This window comes from Lolium rigidum, chromosome 6, assembly GCF_022539505.1.
Source record: "Lolium rigidum isolate FL_2022 chromosome 6, APGP_CSIRO_Lrig_0.1, whole genome shotgun sequence".
Taxonomy (NCBI): Eukaryota; Viridiplantae; Streptophyta; class Magnoliopsida; order Poales; family Poaceae; genus Lolium; species Lolium rigidum.
The window spans coordinates 39,833,570-39,839,569 of NC_061513.1; positions in this window are offsets into that span (position 1 = coordinate 39,833,570).

The window sequence follows — 6,000 nt, forward strand, 5'->3', positions numbered from 1 at the left end:
TTTGCCGGATGTACATTTTCTTCTATTGTGCCCCTTACTATTGCATGATCCACAATTAGTTGGCTCGCGAGCCTCTTGGAATAACTTGTTTCCCGAATGACCCCATCTATCCATATCTCCGTGATACCTCTTTGTCTTTCTTCTTCCACGTTTCACAACCTTCCATTCCGGATCGGGCCAAACTTGCACTCCATGATATTCCGGCCATTGTGATTGGTCCAAGTAGGGAGAAAACCTTGGAGCCCATGTCCTTTTTGTGGCTTCGATGGAGAACTCGGACTCCCGAACGGTGAGAGGGTTATTGTAGTCCACACGTCTAGTGTGTGCCGCTGTGAGCAAGTGGGAGCAAGCCAAATGAAGCAAAGATGGCCTCCTACATGTGCATTCACTTGTCTTTAGGGACACACGGAAAGCCCGGTCTCCGTGTTGGACACCACCTTGTGTGGTGCCTCCCGGCTCATTCACTTGATACACCCAGTCAACATTGTCATAACATATAGCCGTTTGGGAGTCCGCCTTCCTCGCCTGAAAGTCCATGAACTCTTGAACCTTCGTTGGGTACTCGCAGTTCTTAGCAATTTCCTTCTCCGTTTCTTCGGTGTAGTTTTGGAAATAGACATTCAACTTCTCGAATGTGTATTGAATGATTGCCGTCACGGGCAATGCACGAACACCCTTCAGCACATTGTTGAAGCACTCAGCCATGTTTCTTATCATTTGGCCATATCTCCTCCCATCCTCATCATAAGCTCGTGCCCAATTTGAGTTAAATATAAGGTGCCTCTGAAGAAACTCAAAACCACCCGGGGTGAGGTCTTTGTGCTTGAGCAAGCCGTTGTATAGGTTTTCAAAGCGGCGCTCGGAGTAAGCGAGGCAACAATCTTGAAGAGGTTGTTGGGCAATGGGAGATTGGACAATGGGAGATTGAGTGGCTTCGTCTTGGCTCATTGGTGGTGGACTCCTAGCTTGAACGGGGGAGGAGCGCCGGTTAAGGTCAAGCTCAATACGAGCATCAACCGTCTTGGTTGCAAACAACTCCAAAGCCTTGTCTTGTGACCCGGCCACCATCTCCTTGTAAACGGACCAACGTTGCTCAGAGTTGATACACATTGTCTTCCAACGAGTGTGCATTCCAAACCCCACATTATATCTTCTGTAATATCCCAGGTTTAGAGGCAACAAAATGAGAGAACACCAAAGTGTGCATTGCATTCATGCATAGAAAATCCGGGGGATTTTCGCGCTTCAAATAAAACTTACCACGATGAATCGAAGTTTCACTTGACTTGCTTGGAATTGAAGTAGATCATCAAGTCAAGCGCTATAAACTTCACTTGTGATCTTTGCTAAACCTTGTTTTGGGTAGAGATGATTTGATCTATGGATTAGATCAAATGGAATTAGATTTACAACAACACATTCTTTAAGAATCAAACCCTAACTTATTAACACTTAAAAGTTAGCAACTACCTTTGTGTGTAAATTAATTCACTTATAAATACATTAAACCACAGGGTCTAAAGTGCATAAAAGCCACACATTCTTGTTTAAATCATAACTTATTAAATACATGGAATATCATAAAACTAAATCCATTTACATTACAAATTATAGTTCAAACTATTTGAATCAAACTAACTATGAGTATTTGGAAACTCATATGATCATGCCTTGGTGAATTCAAACACCAACTATCCAAACTTGAGAAATAACCCTCAACATTAACCTTTTCACCAATATTATAATATAAATCCAATCCAATATGATCTAGTGACTCATCAACAGTAATAAAACCATCCACAAGATATTTAGTAGCAAATGCCACTTGGCTATCCAAAAATAAATCATATGAGGGGATAATGATCTTGCCACATGGGATGAAAATATCTACATGACTTGCTTTCCAAGCTTTGCCACCTCATGCTCAAAGGATTGCTATGGATGAGGGCATGACAACCAAGCACCTTACTCATCAAACCAACACAAGAGTCACCACCTAGGTGTCATGATACTAGAGCTTGCCCAAGCCTATAAATAGAGCCACACCCTTCATCCATTTGCTCATCAAGTACCATGATACATGGGAACAAACACATAGAGCCACTCCATGTGAATTAGCTAGGATCAAGATGAAGAAGCTAGGAGGTGGAGGCATACCACAAGATGCGGGTTTATCGGATTTCCTGAAGAACAAGCTACATAAGATTGCAAGGTAGAATTCCTAGGCAAACCATATAATTAGAGGATCATATCATCATATCTTGAGTAGGACCTTAGGATATTCCAAGACATTGATAAGTGAGAGTGGTTATAGATGCTAACCATATCCATGTCTATCCTAGAGAATATTAGAGTAGTATTAAATTCTACTTGTTCAAACCAACCTTTAATCTTGGAGGTGAGAGCCATGTCCCATCAGTAAAACATAACCAAAGCTTATGCCATATCCTAATTCTAGTTGTGTGTCATATTGGTGGTCACAACTTAAACCCTAAACTACATGTGAATTCCAACCCATGGATTACTTTATAATTATAACCCTGCCATGCCTCATGCCTATTTAATACTTCAATTAGTGAAGCATCACCAAAACCCTAAACCTTTCACATAGGAATCACTTCACATAAAATATTAAACCCTACCTTTCCATCCTAGTAGACCAAATGAAGTAGTGTTCTATAAATTAAACCATCATTAGCAAATGCATTGCTAATTATAAACATAGGATCCATCTTAATTAGTTCAAGCTAAAGTTTACTAAAACCAGATTAGTGATTATAGAACTTTCTTAACCATCTTCTTAAAAACTTAGGAATAATTCTCCACATAAAATCATAAACCAATTCCATACCCTATTCCATTTGTTAAACCCTAGATATAATTAAATTATATGTGAGTAATCACTATGAATGAGCACTAGCACAATAGAATATGTTCACCATGCACATGTTAGGAATTTCCAATTCATTCAAATAGAATTTGTTCCTAAATTAAAAAGAAATTTAGATAAATATCTAAACCATGTCCATTTTAATTAAACCCCACAACATATCACTCCAATCAAAAATTCAATGTTTATTTAAACAACAAAATAATACAGTAAGCATTATTATCAATTTATGTTGATATTCACATAGTTTAGAACCTGCAAAACAAAATAGAAATCAGATTTGAATTCAAATAGAAAAATTCAAAACAGAAAATAAAACAGAAAAAGAAAAGAGAGAGAGAGGGGCTTACCTCTTCGGCCGAAGCCTAACAGCAGCCCAACACCAGTGCTAGCACCACGGGCCAGCCTCAGCCCAGCCCACGAACAACCAGCCCACCATACCGTTTCGGCAAAGAGAAGAAAAGGGGCTTCGTCTTCCTCCCCGGCGTCGACAGCGCACAGGAGCTTCCCGGCCACGTCGTCGCTGCCGATAGGGACGCCCTGGACGTCGTCAGAAATCTCAGAACCGCGCCCAAAATCCTCTCGCGTCCGAGCCTATCTAATTGCGTCCCGATTCGTGCTCATTTGCAGTAACAATGACACCGCCACATCTCGGCCGTCGCCGGCGGTGAACTTCCTAATTTGACCTCGCCGAGCTCTATAAATAGGTCAAGAACTTCTCCAGGAAACCCTAGTACCTCGCCGCCCATCCATTCTTCCTCAATCGTTCTCTATCTCTCTCAATCAACCAAACTCACCGGCGAGTCCTTCTCCGGCTAGCCGTCGATTGAGACCACCCGGAGCTCACCGTTTGGTCGAGGGGATGCGCCTCGACGTCGCCGTTCTGCGGCAAAGCTACGCATCCGGGGAGCTCGGAGCGACGCCAATTTTGGGTTTTCCCCTTGCAGCGGATCGCCGGGAATGGCGAGGTCCTCGCCGTCTCCGTCATCCATCGTCGTCACCGACCACGCCATCACATTCGTGGTGAGTTTGCGCGTCTGTAGAGCCTGCTCTCGCATCATATCGACATCTGTAGCTTCATTTAGCCACTTCGCCGGATAGCACCGCCGCGGACATGATTGTCGGCGAAGCTCTGGTGAGCTATTCGAGTAGACAACCACACCATCGGGTTCAGTAGATCGAGAGGAGTCGAAATCATCCGATGAGTCCGTCTCGGGGGCCTTAAATCGACGTCTCCGTCGTGCCACTGCCTCGCCGGCGTTGAGCCGCCGGTAGGGTGACGTGGAGATGGACCCGCTGGTCGTGTTGACTCGGTCAGCTGCCAACGAGGCAGATGACTAGGACTTGGCCCCACTCGTCAGTGTCTATAGCTAGGTATGAACCGGTACGTTTAGTATTTTTGTTTAAATTCAAATTCCGATAAATAACTGAAACTTTGCAAAATTATATAAAATCCATTTCAGCTCAGAAAAATATGAATAATATATCAAAATGCTCACAAAAATAAACTCTATTCAAATAAAATGTAAAACAAAAATGTGTGTCAAAATAAAAATTTACTTATTTTTAACCTTATTAATTATGCCATTTCAATTATTTAAAATACAATTTGAATTCAATAATTAGTGAAGTGATAAAAATTAAATTTTAACTATTCGAGTAACTAAGTAAAATGTTAAGATTAATTTTATTTACCATAATTGCATTAACTTCATTCTTAGTGGTAATTCATAAACCCTAAGTGGCATATTACTATTTTTATTTTCTTTAAATAGTAATAACTCAAGAAAATATTAAAAGCCAATATTATTTTGGTAGCCCAACAATTGTTTATTTAAACATCTTAAGTCAACAAGTTAAATACTTTAAACCTAATAACATTTATTAAACCCTGATTCTTAATTAAACCTAAAAAGAATTACTCTAATTATTAAGTCTTGTGAACATTAATAAAATGACAAATCATTATTTTTGTTTCAAAGTAACTAGTTACCACACCTATGTTGCCAATCATCATTTTAGGAGTTGTACCATAATTTAGAAACCCTAGTTTCAATTTGAGTAAGACCTTGATCTCATTATTTCATGTGATCATTCCACTTTAGAAGCAACTCTAAAACCCTAATTTGTGTCACATGTGATCATGTGAGATTCACTTAACATATAGAACCCTAATAAGCAACAATTGAATGCATGCTTATGATCCACTAGCATAAAACCAAGTCACATGAGATTATAATTTCATATCCCTATTCAAACCTTGTATGATCCACTAATGCCACCTAGATGCAAACCCTAGCTTGATAATTAGAGTAGTGCCATTGATCACCAATCCATTATACCACACCATTAGGATTAACCTCAAGCATTAAACCCTAGTAGAACCATAATGATAAACCCTAGTATAACCTTATGTAGCAAATCACATCACATGTTCCTATCCAACTAAACCTTACTTAGGAAATGATAAACCACTTAGCTTAGAAACTATTAGAGATTATTTGGTAAAGCAAATATGAAGTCATAGTAAACCCTAACTCATAGCAACACCTTGATAACCATCCTTTGATATGATGCTTAGGAGAAACCATAGTAATAAACCTACTAATACTTGCTACATGTAGATCACTTCTACTTAAGCACCAACCAGTCCTATTATTAAACCCTAATAGCACTTAGCTCCTATTTAAAGTAGTTCATATTTTTATTTTAACCTTGTTCTTCAAAAGTTATTCTTTTGAAGTACAAATGTCAATCAAGCCATAGAAACCATAGTTCTTATTTGAAATACTCATTATTTCTTAATTAACATGTTCTTCAAAAGTTATTCTTTTGAAGTATAGTATAAGTAATCATCAACCATGTTACGTAGAACTTAAAATTGACAACTCGTTCTTTACATATTATTTCATCACTATTCTTTATGTTTATGATTGTTATGATGTCCTATATCACTTGGTTATGATGCTAATATAACCAAACCCTAATAAGAACCTTGTTTGAGAACCATTCTAAAAGTGCAACCAATCCTAAAGAAATATTTACAACTCATACATCCTAAATCATCGAGATTAGGTTACGCACGGGACGATTGCATCTCATATTATGCA